Source organism: Schistocerca gregaria, chromosome X (assembly GCF_023897955.1).
Source record: "Schistocerca gregaria isolate iqSchGreg1 chromosome X, iqSchGreg1.2, whole genome shotgun sequence".
NCBI classification, from domain to species: Eukaryota; Metazoa; Arthropoda; class Insecta; order Orthoptera; family Acrididae; genus Schistocerca; species Schistocerca gregaria.
Genome location: NC_064931.1, coordinates 178,130,928 through 178,150,780, shown reverse-complemented (window position 1 = coordinate 178,150,780; position 19,853 = coordinate 178,130,928). Strand labels below are relative to the sequence as shown.

Genomic DNA, 19,853 nt, shown 5'->3' with positions numbered 1-19,853 from the left:
CTGTTTTACTCGATCACTTTCCGTCAATTACTACGAACTGTGACCTCTCTGACAGGAAATCACGAATCCAGTCACATAGCTCAGACGATATTTCATAAGTGCGCAATTTCACTACAAGCCTCTTGTGGGGTACTGTGTCAAAAGTCTTCCGGAAGTCCAGAAATACGCAATCAATTTGAAATCCCTTGTCAATGGCACTCAAAACTTCGTGCGAATAAAGAGATAGGTGTGCGTCACAAGAACGACGTTTTCTAAATCAGTGTTGACCGTGTGTCAACAGACCGTTTTCTTCGAACACAATATATGTTCCAAAATCCTGCTGCATATAGACGTTAATGATATCGGCCTGTAATTTAGTAGATTACTTCTACCACCTTTCTTGAATATTGGTGTGACCAGTGCAATTTTCCAGTCGTTGGGTACGGATCATTCGTCGAGCGAACGGTAGAATATGATTGTTATGTATGGAGTTATTGCATCAGCATACTCTGAAGGGTACCTAATTGGTATACAGCCGGGACCAGAAGACGCTTTTATCGAGTAATATGAGTTGCTTCACTACTCCGAGTATATCTACTTCTACGTTACTCATGTTGGCATCTGTTCTTGATTCGAATTTTGGAATATTTACTTAGTCTTCTTTGCTGAAGGAATTTCGGAAGGCTGTGTTTAGTAACTGTGCTTTGGCAGCACTGTCTTCGATAGTATCTTCATTGCAACTGCGCAGAGAAGGCATTGATTGCGTCTTGCCGCTACCATACTTCACATATGACCAGTACCTCTTCGGTTTTTCTGCCAGGTTTCGAGACGAAGTTTTGTTGTGGAAACTATTATGAGCATCTCGTATTGATGTCCGCCTTAAATTCCGAGCTTCTGTAAAAGATCGCCAATCTTGGAGATTTTGCGTCTGTTTAAATTTGGCATGTTTTTTCGTTGTTTCTGCAGCAGTGTTCTAGCCCGTCGTTAGTTTATTTATTTGGTATAAATCTCTCAATTGCTGCCGATACTATTTCTTTGAATTTAAGCCACATCTGATATACATTTACGTTGTTAGTTTGCAAGGAGTGGAGATCGTCTCTCAGGAAAGCGTTAAGTGAACTTTTATCTGCTTTTTTGAATAGGTGCGTATTTCGTTCATTTTTGGAAGATTTGGGGGTTACAATATTCAATCTCGCTGCGACAACTCGGTGTTCACTAATCCCTGTATCCTCTTTGATGCTCGTTATTAAATCAGGATTATTTGTTGCTAAGAGCCGGCCGCGGTGGTCTCGCGGTTCTACGCGCTCAGTCCGGAACCGCGCGACTGCTACGGTCGCAGGTTCGAATCCTGCCTCGGGCATGGATGTGTGTGATGTCCTTAGGTTAGTTAGGTTTAATTAGTGCTAAGATCTAGGCGACTGATGACCACAGATGTTAAGTCGCATAGTGCTCAGAGCCATTTGAACCATTTTTTGTTGCTAAGAGGTCAAGTGTGTTTTCACAAGCGTTTATATTCGCATGGGCTCATGAACTAATTGCTTGAAATAATTTTCAGAGAATGCGAATAGGAACAGATAACTACGAGTGCCTCCAAGTTAATAATCAGTCCATGCGACTAACTCATAGACTGCCAGAGACAGTAAATTTATTTGGATTCAGTTGCGTACGCAACTTCAAGCGTCACGTATCAAGCTAGCAATAAAGTTAAGTACATTTATTGTAGCCTTTCAGTGTAATAAAGTATATTTATCCATCTTCAAAGTGTTTCCATATATATGTCCTAGTGCCACATTGTCAAGAAAGTGTATGTTTAGATATTTGCAAGCGTGCGTATACTGCCACCCTGTAGTGAAATATAGCAGGAAATGCGTTTTTTGCTACCGTGGCTGTTGGACTAGATTATCGGTGACATTCAGATACAGCACCCCAAGGAATTTACTCATTGATTCCACACCACTGTCATATTTTTGAATTATTTGACCGACGGCAATAAACTGAAACCAGACGTCTATTCCAGCGTTTTCCATACAATCCTAAAAAAAAGTTGATGTCAGTGATAAAAACCAAATCTATTACTTCGACAAGCTTTTTGACTCAACACTCTCACTGAGTCCCTGTAGAATTCGGACGTACTGCCTGGTTCGTCGTGGCTAAAGTTCACGTCGCATAGTGCCGTATAACACTTCCTCGTGATAAATAACATCCGTTAGCGGAAAGCATGGCTAAACCTGCTGACACAGGTCAGGTTACGTAGGCAGCTGCAGAAGCCTGTTACAAGGCTCCCGTACAGCGCATAAACTGCAGCAAGCGGTGGTAATACGACAGCGACAACGACTGCTACACCAACAGCAACATGGGCGACAATACCAGCAGCCGCAGCTACAACCAAAAGAGCAACAACTTCACCTGCGGCTACAACACCAAGTGCGCTAAGTACTGCAACAACTCGAACATCAGATTAGTCAATAAAAACTCTACCAGCTTTGTAGCTGCGGACACATAATGTTAAAAGAAGGCCTAAATACCATTAGCCAAGACAATACCCGAAGCACAACCTAAACGTCTTCGTGCTGAATCTAACACATATGCACTCGTTGACATTTAAATAAAAATAATTTTACTTGAAAATAGCATTGTTGCAATATCAAATCAAGATATCATTCATCAGGTGCAAGTATACTGGTGTAATACCAACAGTACGAATCCGGCCCCCTTTACTGTTTTTGATGAAAGAGTGCACAACTGTAGTGGCTAGTTCCCTCCCACGTCCATTGATAAATAAAGGCATGTTTCAAAATGGATAACATTAAAATTTAGTTCTGCAGACAATAAGACTGTCGCAATCAAATTTTTCCAGCTACAAAATAATGGTTCAAATGGCTCTGAGCACTATGGGACTTAACTTCCGAAGTCATCAGTCCCATAGAACTTAGAACTACTTAAACCTAACTAACCTAAGGAAATCACACACATCCATGCCCGAGGCAGGATTCGAACCTGCGACCGTAGCGGCCGCGCGGCACCGGACTGTAGCGCCTACAACCGCTCGGCCACACCGGCCAGCTGGATGTGTATATCAAAACTCTAACTACATAAATACACCATCATACGTGATGCTGATCCAACGCATATAAGACATGCAGCAGTACTGAGTTGTCATGCATTTGCTAGGGCAAATTAATCAAGTGGAAAGTTCTTACAAACACGTAAAAGATCATTCTGCTGCCAGACTGTAAGATCACATTTAAGTCACAAATGCTGCCGCACGAAGTTGCCATTTTGATTACAAGGTGGCTATTAGAGCAGTAGATTGTACCACTCATACGAAGATGGAAATGTCTGGGAGATGTCTGCCTTGAAGTGCCTAAGCCAAGGAAGATGCAGTAAATGCAGCAGAGTGCACGTATCAAATACTTGCACTGAAATATAACTGTCTTGCTTACATTGCTGCGGTCCTTACTTCACTACAGGTAAGGCATGTGAAATATATAGACATCAACAAGAACAAAACCGTGACATGACGTACGGTGTGACCGTAGAAATGTTGATAAATCCATTCCAGTAAATTACGCTGATCCTGCAAGCACTCTCCTGCATATACCAGTTACATGGACTTTCCACCCAGACAACTATGACCCGACGAACGCTCGTGCAGTCGTACTTCAAGCTCGACCGCTTGACGTATGATAGTCAATTTCACAACTAGTACAACTACAGTAAGTATTAGGCACAACTATGACAAGAAATACGAATGCCACAATGTCTCAATCTCATGATCACACTTTCTCACCAAATGGGAGCGAATTAGTAACAGAAAAATTGTTAAGTTTGTAACAAACTTAACTGGAAAATCTTAGATCGTGCGGTCATTCACATACAGCCAGACTGACAATTACCTGTTAGCTTCTTATCCACGAACAGCGAACTTATTAACTATGAAATACGAAGCTAAGCAATGAAATGTTCATTAAGCGTGTGCACATAAAGAACTCTCTCATCGGGAATCAATCGAAACAGGCATTTCCTAAGCATATATTTGGGAAACGTGATTCAAATCAAGCATCCCTATTTACTTCGGAGGCTTTCACATATTTAAACATGGTCGGAAAGACGCGAGATAAATAATCCTATAATAATACCTTCACATTTACCGTATAATGAAATATATATCGATTATTTTAATATTAGTAGTTTGTATGTCGTAACAGTTAGGACCAGAATAGTCACGTATTGTCCGTCTGATATATTCATGTCAAGAAAAGAGGGTCAAAATTTAATGTGAGAGGTTGAACCGAGGTCAAACATTTGTAGAGATTTTGAATCCCTCGGCCTCGTCTGGGGATGTTACTATCACTTATCAAACAGATTTTCACTAGATCGTAGCGAGCTTTAATCTTCATGTTTTAAATGTGGGCCGCCCACTGTAATCACGGACCCAGAAAGATGTACTTCAACCAATGCCGTAACTCTGAGCTCTCTAAAATTTCTAGTTATTTCCAGCGAAATATGCTCGACTCTCCCACTGGATCACGCCACTATGCCATAGAGATACTTTTTAATTAAATGGCACAAGCTGCAATATAAACCAAAAATAAGTGCTTCACGGCAGACAGAAATAACATACCTAAATACGACCATTATATGAGATAGGAGATAAATATAGTAAAGAAAGAATTATGCAAGGCACATTCCAAGGAATGAGACTTCCATGTAATGATTTAATTTCAGTAACACGTAAATAAGCTTAGGAACATTTAACAGAGAGGAAGCAAATCCCAGAAATCAAACTGACATGCAACGCTCGGAAAAAATTCGACCTCTCTGAGATAGAGTAAATGGCATAGAGTTCCACAGTACGCATGCGTTTGGGACTTAGATGTTACCCTATTTATCTCTACATATTTTGTGCTCGGTCATATCTGATCTAACACTGAAGAGAAAGTCGATTTAAATCAACTAAAGATAGCATGCACAAAACAAGTACCAATTTTAAACGTCTAAATAAGAATTAACATGGATGTTTAAAAAGTATGTTATATGTAGATACATAGATGAAATGTAGTTGCTAAAAATATGCGGATATCGTACTGAATTTTAAAAAATATTAGATTGTGTCCTAACGCACTGCCGATGACCAGATCGTTAGGAATGGAGCACAAACTCGAATTCGGGAAACGTACGGAAGGAAATCGTCACTTTCCCGTCGAGGCATCTATCTCAACATTTGCCTTAAGCGATTTTGGCAAACAACGGAAAACTGAAAAGTGAATGGATGGATGGGAATTGAACACTAGCTGTTGCGTATAGCACTACTGACTGGCAATACCCTTTTTTAATTCTCACACACTGGGCCTCTTCCCTTTTCGAAACGTGAGTGTTGTATCCTTAGTGCGAGTCTTTAGCATGTGTAACCGTGGTGAGCACCTGCAGACTACAGCGTCTCTCTTGTGCTGTTGTTGTTGTTGATAAAGGCGATGATGATGATGATGATTATGATGATAAAAGAGAAGTGACTGACTGAAATCCAGTACCGCCCCATAGCTTACACATCTCGAAGAACACCCAGGGGCCGGCCGCGGTGGTCTAGCGGTTCTAGGCGCGCAGTCCGAGCCGCGCGACTGCTACGGTCGCAGGTTCGAATCCTGCCTCGGGCATGGATGTGTGTGATGTCCTTAGGTTGGTTAGGTTTAAGTAGTTCTACGTTCTAGGAGACTGATGACCACAGATGTTAAGTCCCATAGTGCTCAGAGCCATTTGAACCATTTGAACACCCAGGCCAACGCCGGGCTCAATGTTCCGATCCGACGGAAAGGTAACATCAACACGCTCTCATTCCATAGACGTAATCCATAACACTGGCGCCGGCCGAAGTGGCCAAACGGTTCTAGGCGCTACAGTCTGGAACCGCGCGATCGCTACGGTCGCAGGTTCTAATCCTGCCTCGGGCATGGATGTGTGTGATGTCCTCAGGTTAGTTAGGTTTAAGTAGTTCTAAGTTCTAGGGGACTGATGACCTCAGAAGTTAAGTCCCATAGTGCTCAGAGCCAGAACACTGGCGCAAAGTCTAGTGACCACAAACTTTATGCCATCACCTCTTCTGCCATTTCCAGACAAATAAGGATAGTGACAATTTCTTCCACAACCAGGATTCGAGGCAGACACCCTCGAGTGAGGTATCAGCACAGTCCGTGCATCGGCAGCCTCGGCTACGAAGGCGGGCACATAGTCAATGAAAAGGTGATTAAAACGAAAAACACACTTTAAAAATGTATCTGGCCCTACTGGACACTCAAGCAAATAATACGATTAATTTCTCCATGATGAATTTTAAGACATTTAGCGCTTTTAACATAACAAGTATCCTGCACTAAATTACTTGAATGGAATCCCTCTACAACGCCAAGAGCAGCTTTAAACCTTGTCTTGCAAAATTCTGTATAATTTTCTGATGGAACAATAAATATTCGTTACTAAAAACGTAGAGTGCAGATGGTTTCATATATTTCTTGATGTGGGTTACGGCTTGATGCAAGCATTTGTAACTAAAATCATTTCTGCAGCGGCTGTTGTCAAATATTTTAAGTGTAACTGTTTAGTGATAGTAATAATTACGACCGTCTATGCCGTATTGTTCCGAGATAGTGTTGTATTGATAACGATCATGAGGAAGAAAGGAGAAGGTGAAACTTGGGGCCGGCACCTGTGCAATCTGTAAATGCCTATAGCCTACTCCTATCGAATAGCAACAGAAGAGCCGCAGAGCCCAATGGTCCCATCTGACAGACGGATGACATCGACACCTTTCCATGACAGCATCCCATTAGACATTGTGGGTAAGTTTAGACTTCATCCCAAGTTGCTGTAGCAGTGTCTGGTGACCACGAACTTCAACTCATCATTTTTCCCCCTTACTGGGGTAATACTGGCGAAGAAAGTGTCACCACCAAGATTAGAACCCACTACCTCGGAGACGAGCAGCGCCACACAAGAGTGGGTCAACGCCCTTCATTACGGAGACAGGTTTTTGTGCAAATACCCAATATTTCTGCAGGGGCTTTGAACGACTTGTTGAGTCCACGCCATGTCGAGTTGCTGTACTACGCCGGGCAAAAGTAGGTTCCACACGATATCAGGGTGTATCTCATAACTTTCCTCACCTTACTGTAAATTAAGAACGTATATATTTCCATCTGCAAATAGACTGCTACGTTCTATATTCATGTTTCTTTATTTGTTAAAGTTACAGTTGCTGAACAACCTGCAGAGATCTTTGTAATACAAATGAGAATACGTCCACGTACTGTCCGTCCCAGATAAGAAACTTACGCTAAAGACGTAAATATTTTGATTTTTATAGGAAACCTGGCCTGGAGTCGCTCCACAACGAAGATTAAATTACAGGGTGTCCGCCGGCCGGTGTGGCCGTGCGGTTCTAGGCGCTTCAGTCTGGAACCGCGTGACCGCTACGGACGCAGGTTCGAATCCTGCCTCGGGCATGAATGTGTGTGATGTCCTTAGGTTAGTTAGGTTTAAGTAGTTCTACGTTCTAGGGGACTGATGGCCACAGATGTTAAGTCCCATAGTGCTCAGAGCCATTTGAACAGGGGGTCCATGAAGTCTCTTTACAATTCTAAAAAATTGTTACTAAAGCAATTGATAAGATTTCTGCGTCGTAATCCGTGGCACTCACTCAGCGTTCTTCATAGTTTTTAATGACATTGCATCTGTGTCTTTCACGTATACTGTTAGTGTAAGACATACCGTGATACGAACTCCAAACAACGTAGTTACTTCTCAAGAGAAGGAAAGGTGTGTACCATGGGTCTATGGAATGATAATTAATCTAATCTAATCATGGTTTACTCATCTACATCTACATGATTGCTCTGCAATTCACAATTAAATGTCTGGCAGAGATTTCATCCAACCACCTTTAAGCTATTTCACTACCGCTCCACTCTCTAACAGGGCGCAGGAAAAACGAACACCTAAATCTTTCCGTGCTAGGTCTGATTTCTCTTATTTCATTATAATGATCATTTCTCCCTATGTAGGTGGGCACCAACAAAAAATTTTCACATTCTGAGGAGAAGTTCATTTCATGAGGTGTTGCTGTAGCGAAAAACTTCCTTTTTTTTAAATAACTGCCACCCCAATTCGTGTAATCCGTGGCACTCTCTCCCCTATTTCGTGATAATGCAAAACGAGTTGCCCTTCTTTGAATTTTCTCAATGTCCTCCGTCAACACTATCTGGCTCGGATCCCACACCGCACAGCAATACTCTAGATGAGGGCTGACAAGCGTAGTGTAAGCAGTCCTCTTAGTAAACCTCTTACATTTTCGAAGTGTTCTTACAATAAATCGCAATCTTTGGTTTGCTTTCTCTACATCATTATCTTTGTGATCCTTCCAGTTTAAGTTATTTGCAATTGTAATTCCTAAGTATTTCGTTGAGTTTACAGCCTTTAGATTTGTGTGGTTTATCGTGTAACTGAAATTTTGCGGATTCTTTTTAATGCTCATGTGGATGAGTTCAAACTTTTCATGAGTTAGAGTCGATTGCCACTTTTAGCACTATAAGAATATCTTGTCTAAATCACTTCACAAGTCCTTTACACATCTGAGGACATTAAATGGCAGTAAATGGCAGCAGCATCTGCAAACAGTCTAAGAGGACTACTCAGATTATCTTCCAAATCATTTATATAGATCAGAAACAGTGTAAGAGCTATCACACTGGGAAACACGAGGTAACACTTCTATTTTACTCGGTGACTTTCTGTCAGTTAGTACGAACTGTGACCTCTGAGACAGGAAATCACGAATCTCTGACAGGAAATCACTAATCCAGTCATACAACTGAGACGATACTCCATATGTGCGCAATTTAATTAGAATTCGCTTCGGCCGGTTCTTCGAGGTGACTCATAATGTTCGAGCACAGTATATGTTCCAAAATCCTACTGAAAATCGATGTTTGTGGGATAGGTCTATTATTTCAGCGAATCACTCCTACTTCCTTTCGTGGGTATTGGCGTGACTTGTTCTACGAGGGGCGTTTGAAAAGTCCGTACTAAAATAAAAACTACTTACGTGTTTGGGGTAAACATTATTTATTTTTCGACATAGTCTCCTTTTAGACTTATACACTTCGTCCAACGCTGTTCTAATTTGTTGATCCCTTCCGAATAATAGGAATTGTCCAAGTCTGCAACATAGCTAATAGTTGCTGTAATCACCTACTCATTTGAATAAAATCTTTGTCCCGCCAGACATTTCTTCAAATTGGGGAACAAATAGTAGTCCAAGGCAGCCAAGTCAGGAGAATAGGGGAGGGGAGATATGAAACGAGTTGGAATCCTATTTCCATTAATTTTGCAACCACAACTGCCGAAGTGTGTGCTGGTCCATTGTCGTGATGGAAAAGGACTGTCCAATAACAATGAATAATATTCACCTGTAATATTGTTACCCTTTTCCAGATAGTCGATGAGGATTATCCCTTGCGAATTCCAAAAGACAGTCGACATAACCTTTCTGGCCGAAGGAATGGTCTTCGCCTTTTTTGGTGCAGATTCTTCCTTGGTAACCCATTGTTTAGATTGTCGTTTGGTCTCTGGAGTATAGTAATGTATCCATGTTTCATCCACAGTGACGAAACGAAACTTAAACTCCTGCGGATTCTTCCTGAACAGCTGCTAACCATCCTTGCAACACTTCACACGATTCCGTTTTTGGTCAAGCAATCGCGTAACCTATCTTGCGGATAGCTTTCTCATGTCCAAATGTTTATGCAAAATATTATGTACCCGTTTATTCTAGATGCCCACAGCACTAGCAATGTCATGCAGCTTAACTCTTCTGTCATCCATCACCATATTATGGATTTTATCAATGATTTCTGGAGTTGTAACCTCCACAGGGCGTCCAGAACGTTCAGCATCACTTGTGCCCATATGGCCACTCCGAAAATTTTGAAACCACAAATAAACTGTTCCAATGGAAGGTGCAGTGTCACTGTAATGTTTATCAAGCTTCTTTTTAGTCTCCTGCGGCGTTTTGCCTTTCATAAAGTAATGTTTAATCACCACACTAAATTATTTTTCGTCCATTTTTTGACAATCACTCGACTTCCTTGATTCACACGAATGCCAGACACAAAGAAATAGACCAATATGGGTGAATCTTCGTGAGCGTTCATTCCAAAGATGCTACTAACTAAACATGACCTCGCTACGCGCCGGTGGTGCCATCTCTCGGACTTTACACGGACTTTTCAAACGCCCCTCGTACTATCCAGTCTTTGGGTACGGATCTTCCTACGTGCGAGCGGTTTCATATGAGTCCTAAGAATGGAACTATTGTATCAGCACACTCTGAAAGGAATCTAAGTGGTATATAACCTGGAAAACTAAAAAAAGTCGGACCAAAATACTCAAACTTCAGAGCTGAGTGTGTTAGAAATCCACCGTCAAGTCCATCATTTTCTAGACTGCAGAAGAAATTTGTGGAGACAGCGACAGTGCTCTATAAAAGAAAGAATGGGCGCCCAAGAACACATCACAAAGACATCGGTCGTGTAAGATAAGCCTTCGATCGTTCTCCCGGAAAGTCTATCCGTAAATCTGCCAGATTGTTGCAGCTACCACATTCAACACCGCACGAAGTCATACAGCAAAATTTGCTGTTTTACGCTTGTGATGTTGTAGTATATAACTTTTAAATATGGCTTTTCTGGACTGAGAGTCATCATTTTGTATTGCAACTTGTGTGGTAACCTACTGTTCGAGGAAATTTTTCCGACGTCACATAACAGAGTTTAAAAAGTATTGAATCAAGGAATCTCGAAGACACGTTATTTTTAAAATAGAGACTGTCTCAAAAGTGTAAATTCGATATCCTCTACATGAATGAAAGTAAATACTCAGGGTGCATTTGCGTCGAAACTAAAAGTTTACCTTGATTCCAGTCATATATTACCAGCGCAGGTTGTTGGTACAGCTAGGTCGCTAGCTCGTTCGTCTGGCTTCTTCTACAAATGTGAGAAAAAGCCGAAATTTGCACCGGGTTTTTCACAAATCCTATAATAAGTTTCTAGGGGCTATAGAGTGGACTTAGTAGATAATATTTTGTTAAGAAATCCATGTCCGGGAATGTACTGCTTGGATATAAAATAAATTTTGAAATTCGGATCATTTGCCACTCTCCTGCTTCACGGTAATCACACAAACTAAGAGGGCGCCGTCACCAGTTCCTGTTGTAATCACATCACAGACGATTCTCGGCCGACTACATCGGCTGCGAGAAACTGAAAGATTTGCAATTAGGAGGGCTGACGCGCTACACTCTCGACTTCGAGGAGGACGTCCTTCATCACGTAGAAGCGAACCCGACGACGAATACGCGAAACATTGCCCATTCCATAGGTTCCTCAAGGAAATATAGGTTGGGGCCCATTGTCTCTGCAGTGTGTGTACTGTGAAGATGAATTTCTTTAAGTGATACGATACTCAAACTCATTTTGTATCCAGATTGTACATCTGTGGACATAGATTCCTTATCAAGATTTTATCTATTAAATCCACTCTACAAACCATAGAAGCCTGTAACAGGAATTGTAAAGCACACTGTATTTTCCAACGGAACGAAGCACCACCGAACGGTACCTGCACGTGAGAGCATTTCTCAACAGAGAGCTGCCTCAGCGATGGATCGACCGTAAGGGGCGTGTGGATCTCGCATTGCACCGGTGGCCTCAAAGGACGCATGATATCACGGTACGTGATTTTTCTGTGATTTTTTTTTTTTTTGGGGGGGGGGGGGTTGAGAGCGGGTGGGAGTGAGTTGCAAAAGACTCAGTTGTGACTCCCATTCCAGCTAGGATGTGTGGCCTAGGGTGTTGTATAGCAACAGCTGTGAATGTAGTAACTCGAGCCATGCACAAGTATGGAACGAGTTTGACTATCGTATGGATGTTTGTGGCGCTTTCGGTGGAGGGTATATCAAACATTTGTGGATAGTATATGAATACTCTCATCCTAAATATAATTGTAGAAAGTGCTCGAAGATAATATGTTAATTAATGTAAAATGTATACTCTCTCAAAATCAAATGGCTCTTTTGAAAATAAGGGCTTTGTTTTTCTTTATGTAAGTTAAAACTGACCGAAGGTTTCTATCTTCAGTCATGTAGAAGATGCAGTCTAGTGAAATCGGATGAATATCTCTGAAACACCAGATGTTATGAAGAACAAAAGACATTCGCAGTCAAAAGTCACTTTCAGGGCCAATAAATGTTGCTATATTCACGTATAAGCGTACTTGAAGAATATGATAACATCGAGTAGCAGGTTCGATGACATCCTAATCTAAGACGATTTACGTTTATCACCAATCTTTGTGCGTAGAGCTCCTTGTGCGTGACTGAATTGTAATCATAGTTCACGTCTTCTTTTCTCAGTTCACAAGGCTTCGCAGAGAGGTCCTAAATTCAGACTAAAATCTGGTAGGGAAATGTGTTTGTTATAAGCTGTAAACTGAACATGCTCTGTTATTTCTGAACAGATCGCCATGACGAAAGTTCTTCCCTCAATCAGTATAACAGAGCCATCCTTGGACCTACCACTACCATGTCACTGCGATTTAAAGATAATTGCAGACTAGAGCATAATATGACGATTGTTCATCCGCTGAACACAGACCGGCTTTAAATGAAAAAAAAAAAATTGTCTGTGGACTATGTCCATGATATGTCAACATGCCCTCAAGGAACATTTTGATTAAAGGCAAAATCATCCCTCGGACATTCTTTTCTTAATCTCCCGTTCGCTGAAATGATCAGTTTTGAATACCTTGCATGGTTTTACGACTTTTTCGTCATGATTTCTACAATGTTATTGAAATACACAATCACAGTCATGTTTTCACAACTTCCCTGTTTCGACCATGAATAACCATCACTGACCTTTCCAGAACCGTTTACATCAGTCAGCATTCTGTAATATATTCTGTGTGAATAACGTGTACGTTGTCACAATCTATTAAATTGTATAGGGACCCAAAAGATAACCTGTGATGGTCGAAACATGTCTGATCTGAAAATATGAAAGTGATTGTATTTAGCATTTCAACATTTAAAACATGGTGCCAATCTGTTAATTTTTAAAGTTAAAATGAATAACGAATACAGCCTCATTTGTCCAAAATAACTATGTAAAACCGCTCTCGTGCATTTTTTGTTTACTATTATTTGGCTATCGTAAACATGTTTACCATTTCTACTATGATTAAAGCATAAATTTACCACAGATAACTATAAAATCGAAAGATAAAGATGAAAGGGTTTATATTAAGTTTAAACAGACGCAAAATCCCCAAGATGGGCGATGTTTTACAGAAGCTCGAAATTTAGCGCGGACTTCAATGCGAGATGCTTATAATAGTTTCCACAACGAAACTTTGTCCCGAAACCTGGCAGAAAATCCAAAGCGATTCTGGTCGTGTGTGAAGTACGTTAGCGGCAAGAAACAATCAATGCCTTCTCTACACGATAGCAATGGAGATACCATTGAAGACAGTGCTGCCAAAGCAGAGTTACTAAACACAGCCTTCCGAAATGCCTTCACAAAAGGAGACGAATTAAATATTCCAGAATTCGAATCGAGAACAGCTGCCAACATGAGTAACGTAGAAGTAGATATCCTCGGAGTAGTGAACCAACTTCAATCACTTAAAGAAAGCAAGTCTTCTGGTCCAGACTGTATACCAATTAGGCTCCTTTCGGAGTATGCTAATGCATTAGCTCCATACTTAACAATCATATACAACCGTTCGCTCGACGAAAGATCCGTATCCAAAGACTGGAAAGTTGCATAGGTCACACCAACATTCAAGAAAGGTAGTAGGAGTAATCCACACTTAGAAAATGTAACAGACCTAAAGAGACTGCCTACTTGTCCGTCCTCTTTTAGAACACTGTGGCGCGGTGTGGGATCCTTACCAGACAGGACTGACTGAGTACATCTAAAAAGTTCAAAGAAAAGCAGCACGTTTTGTATTAGCGCGAAAGAGGGGAGAGAGTTTCACTGAAATGATACAGGATTTGAGATGGACATCATTAAAAGAAAGGCGTTTTGCGTTGCGACGGAATCTTCTCACGAAATTCCAATCACCAACTTTCTCCTCCGAATGCGAAAATATTTTGTTGACACAGACTTACATAGGGAGGAACGATCACCAAGATAAAATAAGGGAAATTAAAGCTCGTACGGGAAGATATACGTGTTCATTCTTCCCGCGCCCTTTTCAAGATTGGAATAACAGAGAATTGTGAAGGTGATTCGATGAACCCTCTGCCAGGCACTTAAATGTGATTTGCAGTGTATCCATGTAAATGTAGAAAAAAGTTTTATGATAGATAGAAAATAGAAACTCATTTCAGGTATGTGCCTAGTCTTTAACTGTAATCTGAATGTTGTCACCCATTTGCCTAGATGTTTGAGATACACTGTGATATACAAAGGTGGATCCACAGATTAATGCGTCAACTATGTACTTATCTTATGCTGTGTAGTGTTGTGGACAAGTTATTGCGGATAATTAAAAAATGAAAGGAAAGGAGTGAGTGAAACCTGGTGTCGATCTATAGCCACCCACTCTCGAACAGTGCTAACATACCTGCCAACGAAACACATGAACTATCATCAATCGTGCCACAAATCTTCTTCATGAGCTGCTGTAGAGATGATTACGAGTTTCATCCAGCACACTGGTACTTAGTATGACGTTGAGTAACTTCACACTACCATCTCAAGCTTCCTTGCCTACAAAATACTGGTGATAATCATTATTTCTACCGCTAGGTTTCCAAATAGAAACCTCAATGTCGAGTGCTATCGCAATACCGTGCTTCATCGACCTCTACCTTGTGAGTCATTATGGATTAAAACAAGAATAATAATTACCAAAACGAAATAGATATTTATGAAAGGGATCTGTGGCAAATAATTCTCAGGATCCGTTGATGGGGGTTTTAAGTGATCACAAAGTAAGACTTCTCTGAAGCTACGATTTAATACTGAAAAGTAAAGCCAAACGACTGATTACCCCCTTAAATTAAACCTGAGAGGAAAACGTGGGACGTTGTAATGTAACGGCCCCAGCGAGGCTTTCTCTATCTTTCTCAGTACATAAACGTTAAGTAACATTTCCTGAAATGTTTCTACTGTTCCCTCGATCTAAAATTTAAGTAACACAAATGTTATGTACCATTTTTAGATACCATAAGGAAGGTGATGCAGCAGGAGAGCAAGTAGTAGTACAAGATTGTAAAGTGAGGGTAAAGTAACTGAATGCTATGAGGGGCTTAGGACAAAAAGAGGAAGATAATAAGATGGGTCCAAATGACTATAGAGATAGAGGCGGCAGAGGTCGTGGTTCTTTAGTGAAGGCTACCAGACGTGGTTCAAGACAAGGAAATGAGTCACCGTTTCAATGAGCGTGTGTGGTGAAACAGTTCAAAGTGGAAATCCTTAATCTATTGTGAATCAGTGCCTTAATATTAATAAAAGGAGCATTCACTTCTAGTAGAAAAAGAGTACATCTGGTCAGGAAAGAAAGGAACGTATCTGAATATCCATAGGAGAAAAGTTGTGAAAGGTATAGCAAAATGGAAGGAAAAAAGGCCATGAAATGGTTCAAATGGCTCTGAGCACTATGGGACTCAACTGTTGTGGTCATTAGTCCCCTAGAACTTAGAACTACTTAAACCTAACTAACCTAAGGACATCACACACATCCATGCCCCAGGCAGGATTCGAACCTGCGACCGTAGCAGTCGCACGGTTCCGGACTGCGCGTCTAGAACCGCGAGACCACCGCGGCCGAAAGGCCATGAAGGAATGTAACATGGAGTTAGCCCAAATGTGCGAAGCGCTAATGGAATACAAGAAGATATTTTCAGACAAGTCAGAGTGTTGCATTTTCAGTGCAAATTAGAGATAAAACCTCATGAACCATTTTCAGTCAAGTCCTGCCCAATACCAAATGCAAGCAGAGAAGCAACAGCAAACGAACTTGACGGAAAGGGTGTTATAAAAAGGAGCATTAGCCAATACAACAATCATTGGACTGTCGTAAAGAAGAAAGATGGAGGAATTACAGTAGTCATATATGACAGAACCTAGATTTCTATAATAAAAGGGCCGATAGATTGGCATGAGAATATAGGTGTAATTATACAACGATTCGATAATATTAAATATGTGAACATCCTTGATTTAACTGCCAGCTCTCCACAAGTTCCACCGGCTACGGAATATAGAAAACAAACATGGCGGTTGTGCTGATATAGGACAGAGCTTCAGGTACTATGGTCGCCCCTATTACTGTTATTATTCTGCGCATGATTACATGTTGGTTTGGAGATTATTTACCGTTTGTAAACTGTCAATAAGATACCGTTGAAAACTCAGAAAAATAGTGTATAAACATGCATAACTTAAGTTTTAAAATTGAGGCAGTAGCAGCGAAAGTGAAATTTCGGGAAATATTTCTTGACAAAGAAGCGTTGTGGGTGATAGAAAAAGACACTTCGGATCCGTTCCGCATCAACATGACTTAACGAAAGGTCACTGTTTTAAGAAAATTAAATTCTTTATTCATTTGGGGGATCCGTAGATCCATAGAACTATTTAATCTAGAAGCCGGACAATGAATATTTTTAGATCTGATGTTCTTCTACACGCTTCTGTCCACTGAAGTTTTTCAGATAATATGACTTCTCAATGACTGAATCATTTTTCTTATGTTTTATTTCAAGTAAAACTGTAATGGAAACTCATCCATAATATTACTGAGGTCAACTAAGATATTTCCTTTTACTTATTTTCTAAATAAAATACCGTCATTTTATTAAACAATTTGCCAATGCAATAAGCGTTACTCTTATCAGAACATTTCCTAATAATTACTTAAAAGACTGAGGGTGCTCACCTCTCTGTCAGATTGAAGTTAGCACCCGTATTCCAAGTTTAATACCTTCCATTTTTCTAATATCCGTCTTAGCCTCATGATTACCTACTTTGGAGAAACGTTTAGTAAAATAAGTCATTTTGCACCGGAGTGAGAATTCTGAGCTTACACACAGATGGCGCGTATGTGTGTGCGTACAGTAGTTCCACATGCATGTGATGAAGCCGACGAGATTAAAATCCTTCAGTGGACTCACCCCATAAATATGGAAAATTAAGCAAACCTACTTTCAGATGAGGCTGTACGTCGTTATACTGCCTTCTCAAGCGCCGAATATGAATACACTCTACACGTTCCTCCACACGTCCAGAAAATTCGAGAAACTAATACGCGACTCTAGGACTTCCAACTTAAATATATACTTCCATTAAAGAAAAAGTATTCCTCTAGAATGGAGTAACTACCAGCTCAAAGAACTGATATTTAGGTATAATTTTTTTTATTTATTGCATTCAGTATATGTTTTGCCTTTGTGACTGGTCTTCATCAACGACTTAATTGGATCGTGTGTTATGTTGTGAAACAGAAAATGTACAAGGGCTTAATAGTTTCTTTTCTACTATCTCATAGACGCCATTTTTCTCTAGATCACTATAATTTGATACTTCTGTTCCTTCCATCTCCTCTACCTTTCTGTGGAATATTTACGTCTTTGTTTTGATTCTATATCAAATACAATACGTTCTTTTCGAACATATTTCTCAGTTCGCCGTTGAAGTGGCGAAATGTTGAGCAGGTAATGACTCCCTGGTTACGAATTAATATGCGACGACGGACACGAAGTATGAAGAGAAGGTGGAAATAATTGATTAACTAAAGACTAGTGTAATTTAGGTACTCCACCAACTTTGCTTTTTAATATATTTTTATACTTGTGATACTATCCCATAAGACATCTCAGAAGCATAAACTAGCGCTGTCCAGAAAATAGTCAGAGGAGCGTAAATATCAATCGGTTAACGAAGCCCGTAAACTGTCCATTAATTCCGCTGTCTTATATACTTCGAGTAAACGTAAAACATGACAGTGATACGATTAGCTTCATTGAACGTGTTCCTGTTAACTTTTAACGACATAGCTAGAATTTTCATATTCTGAGGGCTTAAGGCATGATTGATGTGATATCACATTAGCCCTTGCTTGTCAACTGTTTCGCACATGCAGTGCAAACCCGATTCGCCTGACTATTGCAGGGGTTGTTTCGAATCTACGGAAATCTATACATTTACATAATAAACAAAACCATTTTACCTCAGTTGTGCAGTCCCAAAGGTATTTCAGCAAAACGGTGCACGACTGTGACCGCTTCTGTCCGAACCACCAGCAAGACAGTACTCGTATTGTTCAGGAATCACTAACAACACTGTTACAGTCTCCCTCGATACCGTCACTCGAGATCACATGAGAGTAAGTTCAGCATTCTCGAACGGCGTTCACAGACTGTTTCTCACGTAGGCGCACATTTTCCAGATGCTGCGCGCAGAGAAGAGGCGACTCGCACCCGGGGCATTTTCGGCGTCTCTGAGGACTGTAGGAGCAGACAGCGCGATGGAGGTCCGCGAGGCGCCGTCCATGGCGCACAACTGACCTTTTAGGTTTTCCCAGCGCCAGTCACATGTTTCCGTCTCGGAGCCGCGGCCGCCACTGACTTGGCAAGCCATTGCCTAATAGAATCACGCGCTAATCGGATCACCGCTGGTGTTTGTAATCTCTTTACGTCGCCCAGTTAGCCTGCATTTTTCTATAAAAACATGGCTAAATTACAGACTGACTGGCCTACGACGCGTACTTCAGGAAACACTGTATTTTCCCAGTCTCTCTGTGCGATTCTGACGGTAATAAGCAGGAATAAAACGGTATTTACAATGTATGGTATTAATAAGTTCATATAACTCTGCAGGGCAACGAAACCACAAACGCAGTTCTGATTCATTAACGACAAGGCATATTGTTACCATCCTTTCCATCTTGAGCGAAGTTAGTGCTCGTGTACGATGGACGTTGCGGGCATAAAAAGTCTCCTCTGTACGATTCAACAAGGATTCCGCAAACAGCGATCTTGTGAAATCCAGCTTTGCTTCGTTCGTCTACCAGACCCTGAAGACAGTAGATAGCGAGGTCCAGATTGATGTCACGTTCCTTGACTTCTGGTAGGCATACGATACAGTTCCTGAATGCCACCTAATGTTTAAAATTACACTACTGACCATTAAAATTGCTACACCAAGAAAAAATGCAGATGATAAACGGGTATTCACTGGACAAATACATTATACTAAAACTGACATGTGATTACATTTTCACGCAATTTGGGTGCATAGATCCTGACAAATCAGTACCCAGAACAACCACCTCTAGCCGTAATAACGGCCTTGATACACCCGGGAATTGAGCCAAACAGAGCTTGGATAGAGTGTACAGATACAGCTGCCCATGCGGCTTCAACATGACACCACAGTTCATCAAGAGTAGTGACAGGTGTATTGTGACGAGCCAGTTGCTCGGCCACCATTGACCAGAAGATTTCAATTGCTTAGAGACCTGGAGAATGTGCTGGCCAGGGCAGCAGTCGAACATTTTCTGTATACAGAAAGGCCTGTACAGGACCTGCAACATGCGGTCGTGCATTATCCTGCTGAAATGTAGGGTTTCGCAAGGATTGAATGAAGGGTAGAGCCACGGGTCGTAACACATCTGAAATGTAACGTCCATTGTTCAAAATTTCGTCAATGGTAACAAGAGGTGACCGAGACCTGTAACCAATGGAACCCCATACCATCACGCAGGGTGATACGCCAATACAGCGATGACGAATACACACTTCCAATGTACGTTCACCGCGA

The 19,853-nt window shown here is 41.0% G+C and overlaps 1 long non-coding RNA gene across 1 annotated transcript in view; it reads right to left on the bottom strand.

Annotated features, from left to right (window-relative positions):
* Positions 1–18,611, bottom strand: part of LOC126298852 (uncharacterized) — a 222,760-nt gene extending 204,149 nt beyond the window's left edge. The window contains exon 1 of the long non-coding RNA XR_007552688.1: positions 18,262–18,611. This is a non-coding gene — a long non-coding RNA (uncharacterized LOC126298852). The remainder of the gene's footprint in view (positions 1–18,261) is intronic.
* Between the last annotated feature and the right edge of the window lie 1,242 nt (positions 18,612–19,853).